This window comes from Chelonia mydas, chromosome 1 (genome assembly GCF_015237465.2).
Source record: "Chelonia mydas isolate rCheMyd1 chromosome 1, rCheMyd1.pri.v2, whole genome shotgun sequence".
Classification (NCBI taxonomy): domain Eukaryota; kingdom Metazoa; phylum Chordata; order Testudines; family Cheloniidae; genus Chelonia; species Chelonia mydas.
The window spans coordinates 39,531,542-39,552,024 of NC_057849.1; the positions used below are offsets into that span (position 1 = coordinate 39,531,542).

Below are 20,483 nucleotides of genomic sequence, written 5' to 3' on the forward strand. Positions count from 1 at the left end.
CTTGGGTTGGAGCAGGAGTGCAACTGTGTGTTGACCAATTGATACTACTTGCTACAAACCTCCCATCGCAGTTGTACAGAGCACATGCATACCCAGAAGTGCATTACACATCTGTAGCGGCACTCAAACAAGAATTAGTTATTTCCTTCTTTAGGAAAGTGACTGTATTACCGACTTACCATGGAAGGAATTCCAGAAAACTGCAACTGTTATTTCAAGATGCAAAAAGAACAAGTGTGATGAGCTGACAAACTCTATTGGTTAATCTAACATCAAACCTGGGCACAATAATGGAAAATTGACATGGAATTCAATTGAAAGAAGAATAGAACTAATTAAAGCCAGTCAACCAGGTTCATGGAAAACAGCTTGTTAAGATATAGATATCCTTTGCCTGTCTGCAAAGGCCTGTACTTTAAGAATTAGGGTGTATTCTTATCACTTGGCTAGTTAGAGGTGTGTGGAGCAGAGCTGGATTCAGCATCTGGGTCTGAAGCTGACCCTAAGGATTTTTGCAGCAGGAGCAGCTTTAGCCTCAACTCCCTGTCCTTTCGTACCCTAGACTTAAGTTTGCTGCAGTGGGCACATTTTTGGGGGATGTGGGACTCCCCAAAACATTTTATGCATTTTGAATGGCCATCAGACAGAGGGATGGTATCCTTACAATTAGAGCAGCGCTTAAAGTGTGGGGAGCCAGGCATGTCAGAAGCGGCTGCGCTGACAGGAACTAAGAGAATTTTTTTTTTTTTTAAGCGAAACTAACACTACTGGTAACACTAATAACTAACACTATTAGTAACAAACTAACTATCTAAAAGCGTAAGAGTAACAAGGGAGAACGAATTTTCTAACGAGTCTGCTGAGCTCCGTCTCAGGCTGGGGACGATAGAGAGAAAACTGAGGGGACCGGTCCTGCGTGCGTACTATTAAGATACACTCAGGGAGGGCGGGCAAGCTCTGCGTGCACACGACCAGTATGAGTACTGCTGTTAAAATCTCCGATCGAAGGGACGCACCAACACCTAGAGTGGAGCACCCACAGGGACAGCTCTCGAAGAAGAACAAGTTTACTGACTACAGAAAATAGATTTTTTACATGGCAGACAAGTCAGAGAAAAAGTAAACACACATTTTAAATGCTAAACTTTTACACTGAGACTACATCTCCATGACAGACTTTACAGTGGCATATCTGTACTACTGTAAAGTCTCCCATGTAGTCGCTCTTTGCCAGCAGAAGAAAGCTCTTCTGCTGGCATAATTAAACCACCCCCACTGAGGCGCATTAGCTGTGTCAGCCAGGGGTGTCGTTTTTTTTTTCACACCCCTGACTGATAAAAGTGGTAGTGTAGACAAAGCATAACCAAGAGTTGAATCTGCTTTTCTCACCCCACTGGATGTTGCAGGTAGGTTGCAGTTCTTAATACAGTCTGAATTTCCTTCTCAGTCTTTGTCTTCCCAGAATTCTTGTTGCCTTCGGCGAAAGTAGGGGAGGAGAGAGGTTGTCTCATGATGTCACTGTCCCTTATTTTATACTCTTAGTCCATGTCCCTGAAAAGAAACTGGCCAGGCATGCCTTGCTGAGTCAGAGAGTTGAGCAATCTTAACTGTGTGGTTCTTGGGTAACTGTCTCTTATTGAATTGTAGATTTCTTATTTACCATTCTGATCAATTGTAGTTTTAATAGCAGCTTGGGTGTGGGTCACCACCCTCAGTCACTGGAGAGCTAGCAGTGGGCGACTCCCAAACTCTCAACATATTTCAGCCACACAGCAAAAGCTCAAACTTCATACACAATAGCAATACACACAGTTTGACAGAACAATGAGTTTCAGCAGCTTTGGTATCTTACACGGCATGCTTTTTATGAAATATCACAATGATATACAAAAGATGAATATGGGGGTTACAGGGTGTTACTTTGAAGTATAGTATATAACAACTTATTCCAGACTTTGTATATCAGTGGGTGTCAAGTTTGCTGATTTTACTGCAATGTCCATTAATTTTACCACACAACTCCCATCCTTTTCCTGATTATAAGAACTAATGGTGTCATTTAACTCAGTTATTTCTCTATCTTGGAGAAACACCATAAATGCAGTTCAGTCATATAACAAGTTTTATATCAGAATAAAGAGCTTTTTGGGTTATAGTGTCTACAAACTTAAAAACCCTGCTATCAATACTATAAACAGAGGTACTAACAGTATTTTCCGTGCTTATAGCCCCCACATCATAAATCAAAAGTTAAAAATCACTGTTGATTGAGCACTGTTTTATTTGAAAAGAGCTGGATTTTTTTTTTTTGAGGATGCTGATAGTGAGAGACATGCTTCAGCTCTATCTCCTTCACACTAAGAGAATAGTATGTTTGTTGCTCAATGCTCTGCAAAGTATTCCTCAGGGTGAAGATGAATGACTTCATTACTGCCTTTTTCCAACCTGCAAAACAACACATATTTTAAGTATAAATCTCTCCAGGTGAATGGTCACTATCTGGCTGCTCTCCACCATTTTACAAACAACTTATAATTTCCTCACTCTCCACCATCAGTGCAGGGCTATTTTAATACGTAGCAGCTGTTCAGAAGCAAAACAGAATAGGCCTTAAGCACGATGATAATTTCTGCTCTGTGAATTGAGCTACAGAGAATGCCAATCATTATTGTGAAGATACTATTTTGTCTACAAAGTCTTCCTTTAATTCACTTACAGTAGAGGAAGGAAGTATCAAAACATTTCATTCCACCTTGAAAAATTAATTAGAACTGGCTTAGATCTGAGTATTTTCCCAGAGCAGTTTTCAGGCCAAGGGCTGTAGTAAGATGAGGCCCTGAAACAAACTCTTGTATCAGAGGCCCAGTCTGAGGCCTGAAGCCTGAACCAAAGTACTTCCAGGCATTGCTAAGCAAAGGCTGGGCTGTGAGCAAGAGGCAGGCCCCACTCACAGAAGTTGGCAAGAAGAGGACTGCTAGAAGTGCTACATAAGTGCTAATAAGAGGAACTTGTGCCAAGATGCCAAGAGAACACTCCACAGAAATAACAAGGAACAGGCAGGTGCATCTTAAAGACAGGGTCAAAAGGACATCATGATGGATAGATTTGTTTGAACCAACATGTAACAGGGGAGAAGCAGCACCCTAATGAGTAAATGGGCTGCACCTCAATACGTCAGGAGGGATGAGTAATCTGTTCTGCACCTGTATAAGAACAGGTCTGGAAGGGCACATCATCATCCAGCCTAGGGTGCAGTGGAGCATCCTGCCACTGACTGAGCTGTGTCCATTGCCAGGGGGCACACATTTGTAGTATGTCCGGTAGAGTCTACAGGAAACTATTATTGTGCTTTGTTTGACAATAAACCTGGCCGGGTGCCTTCATACCTCATTAGAGTCCACGGTCTTTGGGGATTCTCTCGGGGTCTGCTGTGTCAGCTACCTGCGCAGAGCTGGGGCAGCACACAGAGAACATGCACGCAGCCGACGGTTAACATCGAACAAGAGCAGAGCACCACACCGCTAGCTACTGACAACAAGGGCCTTAAAAAGGATGATGAGGAAAAAAAACCCGAAGAGTGTAGTGAAGCACTGGGTAGGGGTTAATTTCACAGATTACCACAACACAGGAGGTTCTGCACACAAAAATAATACAAGGGAACTAGAGGGGTTGCTGGTCTCCATCTAACTGCATGGGCACAAATAGCCACATCACAAAATGTACTAACAACTGCCAGCCTTATAAGCAGTCTCAGCCCTGGTCTACACTACAGGGTTAGGTCAAATTTAGCTACGCTAGGATGATTTTAAAATGAATGTGTCTACACAACCAACTCCATTCTGTCGACCTAACGTACTCTTAAAATCAACTTCTGTACTCTTCCCTGGCGAGGGGAGTAGCACTAAAATCAACCGTGCTGGGTTGAATTTGGGGTAGTGCAGATGCAATTGGATGGTATTGGCCTCCAGGAGCTATCCCAGAGTACTCCAATATGACTGCTCTGGACAGCACTTTGAACTCCAATACACTAGCCAGGTACACAGGAAAAGCCCCGGGAAATTTTGAATTTTATTTCTTGATTGGTCAGCGTGGCGAGCTCAGGTGACCATGCAGTCCCCCCAGAATCGCAAACAAGCTCCAGCATGGACCGAAAGGGAGACGCTCGATCTGAATGCTGTATGGGGAGCAGAATCTGTGCAGGCCAAACTCGGATCACAAAGAAGAAATGCTAATATATATCCCAAAATCGCACATGGCATGGTGGAGAGAGGCTACAACAGGGACACACAGCAGTGCCATGTGAAAGTTAAGGAGCTCAGGCAAGCCTAGTAAATGACAAAAGGAGGCAAACCGCCACTCCGGGTCAGAGCTCCATACATGCCGCTTCTATGCTCAGCTGCATGGCATTCTAGGGGGGGACCCTACCACTACCCCACCACTGTCCATGGACACCTGCAAGGGGGGAGGATTTTGTGGATGAGGAAGAAGAAGAGGAGGAGGAGAATGGGCAGCACGCAAGCGGTGAATCCGCTCTGCTCGGCAGCCAGGACCTTTTCAGCACCCTGGAGCCAATACCCTCCCACGGCAGGATCCCCAACCCTGAAGCCCAAGAAGGCACCTCTGGTTAGTGCACATTTGTAACTACAGTACAGGGTTTAAAAGCAATAGTGTTTAATGTTTGATTTTCCCTGAAGACTTGGGATGTATTTGCGGCCAGTACAGCTACTGGAAAAGTCTGTTACCGTGTCTGGGGATGGAGTGGGAATCCTCCAGGGACATTTCCATGAAGCTCTCCTGGAAGTACTCTGAAAGCCCTTGCAGAAGGTTTCTGGGGAGGGCTGCCTTATTTTGTCCCCCATGGTAGGACACTTTACTACACAAAGCAAGTACTCTGGAATCATTGCAGCACAAAGCATGGCAGCAAATAGTCCTGGGTTTTGGTCGCACCCAAGCAACATTCGGTCTTTATCTTTCTGTGTTAGCCTCAGGAGAGCGATATCATTCATGGTCACCTGGTTCATATAGGGGAATTTTTGTAAGGGAACAGTAAAAGGACCCCATTCATGCTGGGTTGTTTGCGCTTGGCTAAAAGGGATCATCCCGGAGAATAGCCACGTGACAGGGAGAGGGGTGAAGGGATCATCCCAGAGAATAGCCACGTGGTGGGGTGGGGAAGGTGTGTGCTGCACATCCACCCGAAAACCGCAGCCCCTCCTTTTAAATGTGAAACCCAACTGGCATTGCTTGCTCTGGGAAAGGAGAGCGCTGCAGTTTGAAACTATTCCCACATGTTATGAAGATGTAAGAAGCCAACCTCGCGTACCCTTTGGCTTACCATGGCTGCCTGGAAACCGAATTCTGTTGCCTAGCCATTTGTGATGTGTCACCATACTGGCAGGCGCTCAAAATAAAAGGCAAAATGTGACCTTGTACCTAAAGCACATGTGCTGCCTGCTGCGAATTGCTTGATTCACTCTGAAAGTCTCCCTTTTGTTCTCAAAAATGTATCATCTTAAATTTTACTCTCCCTTTTTATCTCCCCCCAGGTGCAAATGTTTCTATGCTCCCCCTATCATCTCCGTCCCTGAAGTTATCGCAGATTAGAAGGCAAAAAAACCGCACTCGTGATGACATGTTTTCTGAGCTCATGCAGTCCTCCCGCACTGATAGGGCACAGCTTAATGCATGAAGGCATTCAGTGGCAGAGGCCAGGAAAGCAGTATGAAGAACAGAGGCAGGAGGCGATGCTGAGGCTGATGGGGGAGCAAACGGACATGATGAAGTGTCTGTTGGAGCTGCAGGAAAGTCAACAAGAGCACAGACCACAGCTGCATCCACTGTATAACCGCCTGCCCTCCTCCTCAAGTTCCATATCCTCCTCACCCAGATGCCCAAGAACGCAGGGGGGGAGGGGGGGCAGGAAAGAGGGAAGAGGAGGCTCCAGGCACCCAGCCACTCCACTCCAGAGGATGGCCCAAGCAACAGAAGGCTGTCATTCAAACAGTTTTGATTTGTAGTGTGGCTACAATAAGAAATGTGGCCTTGTCCTTCCCTCCTGCTGCACCCCACCCCACCCAGGCTACCTTGTCAGTTATCTCACCTTTTTTTTAATTAATAAAGAAAGAATGCATGGTTTCAAAACAATAGTGACTTTATTTCCTTTGCCAGCTGTGATCAAAGGGGGGAGGGTGGTTGGCTTACAGAGAATTAAAATCAACAAAGGGGGTGAGTTTGCAGCAAGGAGAAATACATACAGCTGTCACACCATAGCCTGGCCAGTCATGAAACTGGTTTTCAAAGCCTCTCTGATGCGCAGCACGCCTAACTGTGCTCTTCTAATCACCCTGGTGTTTGGCTGCTCAAATTCGGCTGCCAGACGATTTGCCTCAACCTCCCACCCTGCCATCAACATCTCCCCCTTACTCTCTCAGATATTATGAAGCACACAGTAAGCAGCAATAAAAATAGGAATGTTGGTTGCGCTGAGGTCTAACCTAGTCAGCAAACAGCGCCAGCGAACTTTTAAACGTCCAAAGGCATATTCTACCACCATTCTGCACTTGCTCAGCCTACAGTTGAACTGCTCCTTACTACTGTCCAGGCTGCCTGTGTATGGCTTCATGTGCCATGGGAGCAAGGGACAGGCTGGGTTATCCAACGATAACTATTGGCATTTCAACATCCCCAACTGTAATTTTCTGGTCTGGGAAGCAAGTCCCTTCTTGCAATTGCTCGAATAGCCCTGAGCTCCTAAAGATGCGAGCATCATACACCTTTTCTGGCCATCCCATGTTGATGTCGATGAAACGGCCCTTGTGATCCACCAGTGCTTGCAGCACTATTGAAAAGTACCCCTTGCAGTTTACGTACTGGTTGGCAAGGTGGTCTGGTGCCATGATAGGGATATGCGTTCTATCGCCTCCCCAGTTAGGGAACCCCACTGCAGCTATGACCTGCACATTTCCCAGAGTCACTACCCTTGATAACAGAATATCAGTGACTGCATTGGCTACTTGGATCACTGCAGTTCCCACAGTAGACTTGCCCACTCCAAATTGATTCCCGACTGTCCAGTAGCAGTCTGGCGTTGCAAGCTTCCACAGGGCTATTGCCACTCGCTTCTCAACTGTCAGGGAAGCTCTCATCTTGGTATTCCTGCGCTTCAGGGTGGGGGAAAGCAACTCACAAAGTTCAAGGAAAGTGGCCTTACGCATGCAAAAGTTTCGCTGCCACTGTGAAGCATCCCATACCCGCAACACTATGCGGTCCCACCAGTCTGTGCTTGTTTGCCGGGCCCAGAATCGGCATTCCACTGTATCAACCAGCCCCACTGCTGCCATGATGTCCCAACTGCCACAGCCCGTGCTTTCAGGAACATCTGTGTCCTTGTCCTCATCACAGTCATCCTCGTGCTGGCTTCTCTTAGCCCAGTTCTGCACATACTCCAGGATAATGCGCAAGGTGTTTACAATGCTCATAACAGTGGTGAGTTGAGCGGGCTCCATGCTTGCTGTGGTATGGCATCTGCACGGATAACCCAGGGGAAAAAAAGATTGTCTGCCATTGCTTTCACGGAGGGAGGGGCGACTGACGACATGTACCCAAAACCACCCTCGACAATGTTTTTGCCCCACCAGCACTGGGAGCTTAACTCAGAATTCCAGTGGGCAGTGGAGACTGCGGGATAGCTACCCACAGTGCACTGCTCCATAAGTCGATCCTAGCCACAGTATTCAGGATGCACTCTGCCGACTTAATGCGCTTAGTGGGGACATACACAATCAACTGTATAAAATCAATTTCTAAAAATCGACTTCTATAAAACTGACCTAATTTTGTAGCGTAGACATACCCTCAGAGGGACCAGGACTGAACAGACATAGAAGCTAATTACCTTCTCACCCCCACAATGGTCCTTCTACTTCAGGTATGATGTACACAAGCATGGCATGTCCATTCTACCCCTAGAACGAGTACAGTTTTCTCCCCAACAGCCCCAGTAAGAGGTCAGAGAAGGCTATTTTCCCTTCCACAATGTACCACAGTGAACATCAAATCAATCTGTCATGACTAATGCTGCGTGTCTGTCATGGAAGTCACGGATTCCATGACTTTCCGTGACCTCCATGACTTCTGCAGCTGCCGGTGCTGCCTCCGGGGCTTGGCTAGAAGCAGTTTGGGTGTGTGGGGGTGGTTCAGGGCTGGGGCATGGGGTTGGGGTGGCTCTTACCTGGGGCGGGGGGGAAAGGAGGGGTCCCTGGTTCCCACCAGCATGTCTCTGCAACTTCTAGGCGGAGGGACCAGGGGGCTCCGTGTGCTGCCTATACCCACAGGTGCCACCCCTGTAGCTCCCATTGGCAGCTGCGGAGCTGGCACTTCTGGGGGGGAGCAGCACACGGAGCCCCCCGATGGCCCTCCCCCCATGCACTCCAGGGCCATGTCAGTCAGAGCAGGGTAGGGAGCTTGCCAGCCTCGCCAACCCCCACCCCAGCACAGGTGGTGCCCAAGTCCAAGTTTTAGTCAAGGGTATACAGTAAAAGTCATGGACAGGTCGTGGGCCATGAATTTTTGTTTACTGACTGTGACCTGTCCATGACTACTAAAAATACCAATGACTAAAAAGAAATGTGCAGGTCATAGCTGCAGTGGGGTTCCCTAACTGGGGAGGCGATAGAACGCATATCCCTATCATGGCACCAGACCACCTTGCCAACCAGTACGTAAACTGCAAGGGGTACTTTTCAATAGTGCTGCAAGCACTGGTGGATCACAAGGGCCGTTTCATCGACATCAACATGGGATGGCCAGAAAAGGTGTATGATGCTCGCATCTTTAGGAGCTCAGGGCTATTCGAGCAATTGCAAGAAGGGACTTGCTTCCCAGACCAAATAAATAGTCATTTAACTATTACTATTTTCCAGGCATTTTTCCTCTCATAACTTGAAAATCCTCAGGCTGAATCTCATTTCCTGTTAAATTTCCCCCGTTTGTTTTTTACCAGGGTGATTAATTGTGCTGTTAAACAACACTAGAATACCATTTCTTGTAAATATTTTTGGATATTTACTACATTTTCAAATAGATTAATTTCAATTACAACACAGAATACAAAGTATACAGAGCTCAATTATATTTTTTTATTACAAATTTTTGTACTGTAAAAAATAAATTATTTTTCAATTCACTTCATACAAGTACTATAGTGCAATCTCTATCATGAAAGTTGAACTTACAAATGTAGAATTATATACCAAAAAAACTGCATTAAAAAATAAAACAATGTAAAACTTTAGAGCCTACAAGCCCATTCAGTCCCACTTCTTGGTCAGCCAATCACTCAGATAAACAAGGTTGGTTACAATTTGAGGAGATAATGCTGCCTGCTTTTTGTTTACAGTGTCACCTGACAGTGAGAACTGGAGTGCTCATGGCACTGTTGTACCTGGTGTTGCAAGGTATTTACACGCCAGATGTGCTAAAGATCCAGATTCCCTTCATGCTTCAAGCACCATTCCAGAGGACATGCTTCCATGCTGGTGATGGGTTCTGCTTGATAACAATCCAAAGCAGTGCGGACTGACGCATGTTCATTTTCATCATCTGAGTCAGATGCCACCAGCAGAAGGTTGATTTTCTTTTTTGGTGGTTTGGGTTATGTAGTTTCTGAATCAGAGTGTTGCTCTTTTAAGACTTGTGAAAGCATACGCCACACCTCATCCCTCTCAGATTTTGGACAGCACTTCAGATTCTTAAACCTTGGGTCGAGTGCTGTAGCTATTTTTAGAAATCTCACATAGGTACCAACTTTGAGTTTTGTCAAATCTGCTGTGAAAGTGTGCTGAAAACAAATGTGTTGGGTAATCATCCGAGACTGCTGTAACATGAAATATATGGCAGAATGCAGGTAAAACAAAGCAGGAGACATACAATTCTCCCCCCAAGGAGTACAGTCACAAATTTAATTGACACTTTTTAATGAGCATCATCAACATGGAAGCATGTTCTCTGGAATGGTGGCCGAAGCATGGAAGAGTGTATGAGGTGAATTGAAAAATACTATTTCTTTTATCATTTTTACAGTGCATATATTTGTAATCAAAAATAATAATATAAAGTGAGCACTTGTGCACTTTGTATTCTGGGTTGTAATTGAAATCAATACTGAAAACACAGAAAAACCATCCAAAAATATTTAATACATTTCAATTGGTATTCTATTAAGTGTGATTAATCATGATTGATTTTTTTTAATCACGATTAATTTTTTTGAATTAATCACGTGAGTTAACTGTGATTAATTGACAGCCCTATTTTTTACTCAGTGAATTAGGGGTTTATGAAAGATATACAGACCTGAAAATTGAAGTTCTCTCCCTAGGAGTGGTAGGGGCATATGGGAAAGTTGCAACTCCACAGGAGTGGTAGGAATAGGAGACTCAAGCTTATAGGGGGAAATAGTTGTTTAAGCAGGAGAAGGGGGAGGTATAGCTCAGTGGTTTGAGCATTGGCCTGCTAAAACCAGGGTTGTGAATTCAATCCTTGAGAGGGCCATTTAGGGATCTGGGGCAAATATTGGGGATTGGTCCTGCTTTGAGCAGGGGGTTGGACTAGATGACCTCCTGAGGGCCCTTCCAACCCTGATATTCTATGATTCTAAGGATCCTGTAACAAAAAGTACTAATTTTCACTCCCAAGACAGAATAATTCTAGGATTCCATATGCGATTTTCCAGTGTTTATATTCATCCATATACTTTGTGAATCAAATTTTCCAGCATGTTAGCTTTATTGTACAGGTTGTGGTGGGGTGCCTCAGTGTTCCTCAAAAACAACTGTGACGGTGCACCCCATAAGGCTTTATGGAAATATGCTTATGAATGTATATATGACATAACTGGAATATGTTTTATGCTACATATGCCATGTAACATCTCTCTGTAAAGGTTATGATCTACTGAATCTATTCATCCTGTTTGTATGCATGTACCATTTTTGTATTTAACGTTCTGGGTACTGGCTGTGTACTTGCTTGATTTTTAAATAGCCTTAGTAAAGCATTTGGTCAGCTTCTTGAGAAAGGAATGTGCAAATTAAGTGCCCAATCAAGAAACACTTAAACAATGGCTCTTAGAAGGCTCCAATCCACGTAAGAAGTCTTCCTGGAGACATTCAAGATAGCATGTGAACCATGGCTGCTACCTGTAAGTTCTGAGTCATGCATGGACATGTGACCTGCCCATGTGACTCCAAAATGTCATCTTATATCTGGGATTCTACACGGGGGGGGACGGGTGTCCACCCACACGAGCAATCTATTTAAGCCCGTGGGAGACCCCTCCATTTTGTCTTCAGCTGGCTCAAGAGATAGCCTCTCCACCCCCAAGGATACCTGAAAGAAACTGGAACAAAGGGCAGTAACTACAGAGGGTGTGAGTGATTGCTGGACCCAGACTAGAAGGAGACTAGTCTGTAAAAGGAAGCTTACTGAAACTCCTCTGAGAGTGAGGTTTTATCTGTATTCAGTTTTCTTACTGTATTAGGCATAGACTTGTGGGTTTTATTTTATTTGGTAATTCACTTTGTTCTGTCTGTTACTACTTGGAACCACTTAAATCCTACTTTCTGTATTTAATAAAATCACTTTTTACTTATTAATTAACCCTGAGTATGTATTAATACCTGGGGGGGAGTGGGGAGGAACAGCTGTGCATCTCTCTAAGCATGTTACAGAGAACGAACAATTTATGAGTTTACTCTGTATAAGCTTTATACAGGGTAAAACGGATATATTTGGGGTTTGGACCCCATTGGGAGTTGAGCATCTGTGTGTTAAAGACAGGAACACTTCTCAAGCTGCTATCAATTAAGCCTACAGCTGTTAGGGGATGTGGTTCAGATCTGGGTCTGGGTTTGCAGCAGGCTAGCAGGTCTGGCTCAAATCAGGCAGAGCCCTGAAGTCCCAAGCTGCCAGGGCAGGAAAGCAGGGGAAGTAGTAGTCTTGGCACATCAGCTGGCAGCCCCAAGGGGGTTTCTGCAATCCAACCCGTCACACCACCACCCTGGCTCTCACCCTATCCATTGCCCTAGAATTTTTCTCTTGTTCCTTTTTTCTTCTTGACATCTCCCTTCAGCTTCCCTACCCTTTACAAACCCCATCCCAACAGACTCAGCAGTTAGAAATGGAAAGGATCTGTTAGATCCATTCCCTGCCAATGCAACTTTCCGCAAGTTTTACGGTTTCTCATCCACACCTTTTGTCCATAGCCTTAATATACTGGCTTTAAAATTCTTGATCAGCCTCACCCTTTAACGTTATGTATTCCACTGCACCCCATATTCATGGTGCACTGGGCTATTCTTAATTCTCCTCTCCCTATCTATTTACTGATGATGGCAAAACCACTGGGAAGGCTCTTTAACCCCACAGTGACAGGCAGAGTATAAAAACACAGAGAAATAATTATCTATCTGAACTCCTCCTGACTGATCATTTCAACCTTTGCAAATCTTGCTTAAGATTCCTTAAGTAACGAAACACCAAACAACACTGTATCCAAGCAATCACAATTATCTCATCTCCATAATATATTTTTTGGGGTAAAAATCTGGAAAACTCTGTTCTATTTTTATGGGAGATGCCATAACAGATAAAACTCCAATTATCTTTCAATATATATGTGAATCAAACATTTGTTTGTTGAGTATCTTCAGAGATTAGACACATTTTAGACTGGATGAAGTTCTCATAGAATCTATTTAGGCCTTGTTTATATCACAAGTTGCAGCTGTTTAACCGAAAGTCCGATTTTTAAAAATCAATATAGTTAAAGCAGTGCAAGTCTGCATGCTCTAAACCTGGCTTATAAGGATTTAGTTTAATGAACTGATTTATGCTAAATTGAGGTGTCCACATAGGAGTTTGGACCACTTTAAATCAATTTTAAAAACACACCTTTAGTTAAATTGGTGCAATCTGTAATATACACAAAGCCTCAGTTTTAGACCAAGTGGGAGAACGTGGTGCCACAACATGCATTTACACACTGTGCGTCCCACAACACTAGCCTTTCATATGTCCTGTATATGTATTAGAGCAACATACTGTTACTCAAGCCCTCTCCTCACAGACGAAGCAAAGGGAAACACAAATTCAACAATATCTTAAAAGACCAAGTCTGTTAACATAATGGTTGATAGAAATTATAAGTGTCAAAGGATATAGTAATTATTACCTGAAGGTAAGATTCAAAGGTATTGGTGGAAGTGTATGAACAAATTCCTTCATCAAATTAAATGCAAAAACAAAAAATCCATCTGTCTCATAACTGTAAGTAATTACTAAATAAAAAGCCAAATGTGCAAATACATACCTGAACGTGTAAAAAAAAAGCTTCAGGATCTTGACCCTCTGTACTCTTAAGACAGAGTAGAACTTTGTTTTTAAACCAATCTTCATCTGCATTTTAGCATTTTAATTTTAACCTAGAAAAAAAAATAATATGTAGTTATAGTCAAATATCTGGGGCATTTTAAGCAAAATAAAACAATCATCTACATGGTAGTGGGCCCTATACTGTTCAAAGTACAATAACTCTTCCCTTCCCTAACATATGAATTTTTTAAAGGTAGAATTATTGTAGGACACGTGACCAAAACTGAAATTACCTCCTCACAAATTCATTTTCATCTCTAACCATTCCCTCCACTATAAGCAGTTTTCCCTACTCTTAATTACTAAGATCTTTAAAATCTGTTATTGTACCAGTCAGCTAACAGCCAGTTGGTGTTTCAGTCATTATGAGTTCCTTTGTCATTATATTGCTATGAACATTTCAGCTCAAAGTGCAGTTCTACTAAGAAAAATGTGTATGACATTAATTCCCTTTGCCCATTCAAACACACTGAAGGATCTGAGAATCAAACTAGGTTCTTTTCTTCTCATGTTACCACTAGTAAAAGATTCTGCCAAAGCAGGCCCTCAGTAACATCTGTGCAATCCCAGTGCCTTCAGTGGAATTGCACAAGTGTATTGCAATGTTGTACATAATTCTGCTGATGATGTGCAAGCAGGAATAGAATTCAGTTCCCTCCCCTCTAGCTCCACAGAATGAATATAACTAGCAGATATACAAAGCAGTAAACACTATCTAAAACCAGCAGATATTGCTGAATTGCAAACAGGGAGCAAATATGTGGCATAAGGAACCACCATATTTTTTAGGAACATTTTGGAGCAGAATCATATTTTAATATATTTAAATATGATATACTTAATCCATGCAGATCTTTAATATTAAACTGTAAAGTTTAATACTCAAGTTTAAGACATTTGTTTTGTGGTTTAAAATTCTTTATAAATATATATTCAGCTTAAACACAAGATTTGCTCACTTTAAATATAAATGCAGTCACAACTTTAAAGAGCAATTCATAATACAAGTTATAATTTTATTTCTGTTAAAAGTACTAATTCATATTTTTCAATGAATGTTACTATAAAGCACAAAAAAGTCAAAGTAATTAGTTATTTTAAAAACTAACAGGGGTATGCATCCCAAACTCTGGATGCCCCTTAGAACACTTAACATCCAGAATCATCAAAAATTCAGACCGCTTAAATCCACTGCCTCCACAAATCAATCTGGCCCCAAAACTTAAATTACAAAAAACAAACAAAAACAAACAAAAAAAAAGACCCATTTAACCCTCATCTTCTCTCCACAAACACTTGAGGGTTTTAAAAAAAAAAACACCAAAACACTGCAGAGTATTCAGGTCTTTTACAAATCGTGGCACTGGCAAACCAGGGAGGCAGAGGGAGAGAAACACATGTTCCAAAGTTAAAAAGCCCTAAGGAAACCCTCCTTTCTACATGAGGGAACTGATTTGAGGGTCAACTACAGCAGTATGACACAAGGAGATGGGTGTGCTCCAAGTAACCTAGACTCAAACCATCCAGGGCTTTTTAAAACTATCATTTACCAACACCTTGAGTTCTAGTCTGAAGCTGACAGACACCTAGGATATCTTGTTATGTTATGTACTCCCAAAGTAAATATCCACATAAGCAGGCTGCAGCATTCTAGGCTAGCTTCAGTTGCTTGAATTGCAAGGTGGAGGCCCAATACATTTCAACAGTACTCAACTGAAGTTACAAAAGCAGGTCCACACACAAAATAAAGGTCACATATCCATACCAAGTACAGCCGACACATAGTTGCTACATAATCATCCACAAGCTGCTTTGGGTCTAATAAGACTCCAAAGTTGAAAAATGATTCATAAATAATAGCTGCATCCAATCAGAAGTGCTAATATAATTCTAGCCAATTTTTCCAATTGCTTCCCCTATTCTACACTAAAATTATTTCTGCGTGATCTAGACTGATCCTCAGCTAGCTAGTCTTCATTCACATCATTCTCCATAGACATATGGTCATCCATTCCACTACACCAGTGAGACTAGCCATAATGTAATTATTCAACTGGGTATCCTCTGCCTACTGCAGACACTATAGCCCATATATTCTTACTAACACTTCTAAAGGGCTCATACTACAAAGAACTACCGCTCTAGCAGCACTATTTCATGATCAAGTGTATCAAAAGTAGACTATATACATACATCTCTCTAATAAAATCAGCCTGGGCATGCCTTTAATACCCTACCCAGAAGAACACCAACTACCACCACTAGTGCAGTTTCTATCCCACATCCAGGTCTAAACCCAGACTGACCAGGGTTATGCCCAAATAAATCTGTTAGTCTTTAAGGTGCCACCAGACTCCTCGTTGTTTTTGTGGATACAGACTAACAGCTACCCTTCTGATACTGGAAATACTGCTATTCTGCTTCACCGCCACCTTCTGTAAATTTTTTCATACATGGGAGATTCAATTGCACCCTGGGTGAGATTATCAAGGTCAAAACTTGATTTCCTTTCTATGTAGCAGTCCCAACTCCACTCTCAGATAAGGAGGAATTGACAATCTCCACTAACAAAGTACCCATTTCTCACTACTGAGTTTTATCAGACGGGGGGACAGGGCTGCAATAAGCAGGTGCCCCAACATTTCCAGGTGTTTAGTAAGTAACACTGGTCAAAATTCAATCAGAGAAGATTTGGTTTTTGAATATTAAAACACTGCTCTGCACCCTCAGATATGACCAGTTCCATGTGAAATCCCAGGTTTTTTTTATCTGCAACGTAACCAGAAAAATCCTCGCTAAGAAAAACTGAACTGGTCCCAGATGAAGACAGCTCACGTTTACCAAACTATCCACTTCCACTGTAGAATTTGGCTGAATGCACAGTTGATCTTCCATTGTAGATGTTTACATTCAGGTATTATTTTTAAAATCCTCCAAAATACGTTAAATGCAGCAGGATCAGAAATAAAGAGCTGTTAGAAGCAGCTGTCACATATATCTGATACATGAAAGGCTCTGGGTCTGATTTAAAAAAGAAATGCTGTGTATGTCAGCACAGGTTCAACTGGTCCACCAGGTCAAGTTACGGAGGCCAGTGATGCAGGTGAAGGCTGGCTGAAGCATGAGGGGTTCAGACACAGGTGACAGGAAAGGAGGAAGAAGGGTGAAATGTCTAAGACACAATGAAAGTAACTTTCCCAATATGAACCAGCCTCCAAAAGATGCCATAGCAAACCTCCAAATTTTACTACCCCCCCAGCTTCCAAAACCATCCTGTACACTCATTATAAGCAATGCGATCTTTACAACTTCCACATTCTCATGTACCACACTAACAGATAAGAGTCCTCAATCTGCCTTCCCCCATCATAGCCAATCTCCATCTGAAGCAGGTCACCTACTATAGAAGGGCCAATATTGGTCAGTCCTGCTTTAGAACTGTTCTCTTTGGCCAAAAGCGAGGCTAGCTAAAACCGGATTAACCACAAGGGCAAAATAAATAGGTAGGTATCCTTTTACCAAAACCAGTGTCAGTGGCTTTCAGCAATCTGAATGCTAATAAACAAATTTGTAAGAAGTGATATTTTATAGAGTGTATTTTCCCATCATTAAATTGATTACACAAACTGTATTTTATTACACTTATTTTAATTAAAAAGCATGTATAATACTAAAATAGAATTTTCTCAGCTAGTGAGAGCACAGGAGTAACTATGATTATATCTCTTTGTGCTCTGACTGGCTACTCTCATCAGAACCAAATCCCCACAATGAGCTATGCCCTCTCAACTCTGACCCCTCCCTGTCACTCTAACCCAAACTGTGAGGTAGAATTTAATTACAAAGGAATTACTCTTAGTGAGGACTGAATGGAGTATTCTGGCAACAGCTGAGCTCAGAGATTTATAATAGCTAGATGGAGTGCACTGATGAGGAAAGATCACTTTTTGGTATAATAACTGGAAGTTTCATCATGTTAATTCAGGTAAAGAGGTTTGGTTTTGGTTTTTAAGCCGAGAATGTGGTTACTTACTCAATAAGTAGTAATATTTAAATATTATTTAAACACTTATAGAGCACAAAAAATATGCTCTATGTTAAGAGAGTAGAATGAATATAAGAGCTAAACACTCTTGACTCTTTGCAAGTATACTACTGTAGCAAAATATTACTTCCTTCTAAGGCTCATGGAGGTTATTCTCTTCAGTAATCTAATGAAAGCATTAGCTCTTCAGTGCATGAGTTGCACATAACTTGCAAATATTGGTATGTGTAGTTTAATTAAGAGCTTCTTTAAAATATATTATTTCTTTAAAAATTAATACACAATTTTGGTATGAATCTCTTAGTTAAAATCCAAATACATAGCAGAAGTCTATCTATGATTTTATACCACACTTATCACTTACAGCCAAGCACCTTCTGAGTCGTGTATTTCTGTTTTAACATTTGTACCGTACCCTCATTCTCTCCGGACATAATTCCTTACACAGCTTCATTGGCTTGGTTGAGTGCACAGGCTGAGGTTGCTTCCTACTTTTTTCTTAACATAAATGACAATGTTAATGGTAATTTTTATATCTGGTCTCCCCTTCCACCCTGACCCACCTCTTTACTGTGTGTCTAGATAAAATTTACCTAAAGATATATAACTACCGAGCAAATAGACTTCCACTGAAGTGGGCCATATGGCACTTTGACTTAGCCAGCAGGAAAAGCAATCATTTTATGATCAGCATACCCACTATCCACCACAGAGAAAGGAAGAACTCTATTTTTGAGATGCACTCAGGACATGTGATCATGTATTTGGGGAAACAGATGTTATCCAAAAGAAACCTTCAGCCAGATATTCCGCACAGCTGTATTCGTATTTGCATTTGTCCATTTGACTTCTTGGCAAAAGGTGACAGAGAACAACACTGGCTGTTGAAGTAGCAATAAAAAAATACGATATACATTTTAAAAATTGTCAACCAATGACTCTGTTTCCCTTAGCTATCACTTTTACTTAAGTATTTCTTATTCATTCAGGGCTGAATCCTGCTCAACTTAAACATGAGTATAGACCCTACTGAAACAAACTGGTGCATTATTGTCAATAAAACAAGCATAATTTGTTCCTTAAGAACAACAAATGTATATCAGCAGACAGCTGAGAGAAGGCGGGATATGTGAAGGAATAATTAAAACTTTATTACACAGTACAGACCAAAATTAAACTGTTGTATATATCAAGGGTAAATACTGCGTTAACTGATGCCAAACAAAAACAATCATTTTTATTGGCAGAGAAGGGCTTACAAATTGAAAAGACATTTTCCATCTATTTTACAGCTTTGGAGATATCTGCAAAATTATCATTCTTGAAAGGAATGAGAAAATGTGAATACAGTACTATTTTCTTTCCAGAGGAACTTTTAATCATAAGAAAAAATGGGAGATTTAATAATGTTAAAGCAAATGTCAGTGGGGATAAAAGACAGCATGCTCAAGAGAAAGATTTCATTCACTATATTTAGCCTTTTATTAGATCATATTTTATTCATGCTAGGATTTAAAGCAATTACTTTCTGAAGAATATTTGGACTTATTTGAAAATATTTATGAAACCTGAAACACAGCAGCTGCAGAGCTTTACGCAACATAATTCAGCTGAAATGTAGATTTGAAGATAAAATGGAATTTACAGCACGCTGTAGATTTTTGGACATTAAAAAAAATAATTCCTGAAAATCCCACAATTTGTTTACTTGTAGTCAGGTGTTTCTAGATGTGAGATCTTGTATCTTACAATTGTTAGTAAAAACTACTTTGCCTAAATTTAGAGCCTGATCTAAAGCCCACTGAAGTCAATGGAAAGCTTCCCAATGTATTCAGTGGGCTTTGGATCTGACCAGCAAATATAAACGGTTAAAAAACTGACTTTAATAGATCAGTGAAAAAGCAAAGACAATGCAGTTTGTATCACAAAGATTTCCATTTGCCATGTGATGTGTAATGAAGATATGATACAAGACACAATATTTATAAAAAGCTTTATGGGTTTTAAGTTGTCTATAAATATAACTGAAATGGTATATTTTAAAATAAATGTATATGAAACAACAGGTCTTAAATGAGTACATTTTGAATCTGGATCTACCAGATCTCAAGATTGACAGATATGAGCCTGAACTGTTGGTTTATTCTGCTGAGCCAATAAAATTTGTGGTCAGACTGTTCATTTAACATATGTATCAGTGAAGTATTTTGATGTATCACCAAGTGATTTTTGTAAGCATTCACTACAAATATCTGTTGGAATTATTAGAAAACAGCTGTGTGTATTTACACTAGTTCTTTATATACTTTACATATGTACAAAGGGACTTTTAAAAAAGCATTTGATATGATTTCCACACTATAAATGTGAGATAATGGTATCTTGAAAGGAATAAGGAGGCTTTTTCCATTCAATAAGGTCACACGCAGTGATTAATACCTATCAATTTTACACTTAACTGCTAACTGTACACAAGCATATTATTATATTTTATATTATTATTAGATAGCTATGAAATACAAAGTTGCTCAAAGAGGGAGACTGAAAATATACAACCTTCTCCCCAACATGGTAATCTCTCACTTGCAAATATTCTGAGGTGTAGGTGTGACATTAGATTCAAATGAAAAATAAATCAGTAAATTTTAGGATGAAAAGGACCTCAAGTCAGTGCAATCAATCATGGTCTTAAAATTGTATTTATAAATTTAAGGATTTTTTTAAAATTATGTTCCTACAGTATTCTGAATGACAGTTTTTCCAGTTACAGAAACGTAGATTAAAGTGTGATCTACAAACAGAACTTGCACTGATATACCTAAAGTCTGTTTTGAAATAGAGTTAGTTAAACTAGCACAAACATGGATCTACTTAAATTATTAATTATTTGTATTATCATACCTCCTAGGAGCCCTAGTCATGGCCAGGACTCCACTGTTAGGCACTGTACAAACAGCAAACTTGACCTATAACTGATTTCTACATTATAATGTAAAACAATCCCTTA

General features: G+C 41.2%; 1 protein-coding gene across 3 annotated transcripts in view; it reads right to left on the reverse strand.

Annotated features, from left to right (window-relative positions):
- Nucleotides 1-1,051: 1,051 nt before the first annotated feature.
- The window catches only part of PSPC1 (paraspeckle component 1), a 93,556-nt gene continuing 74,124 nt past the window's right edge, over nucleotides 1,052-20,483 (reverse strand). For all 3 annotated transcript variants that reach the window (XR_005224044.2, XR_006286128.1, XR_006286129.1), the window contains 2 exons: nucleotides 13,370-13,481; nucleotides 1,052-2,445 (listed from right to left, as the gene is read on the reverse strand). The gene's annotated coding sequence lies outside the window, so the exon portion shown is untranslated. The remainder of the gene's footprint in view (nucleotides 2,446-13,369; nucleotides 13,482-20,483) is intronic.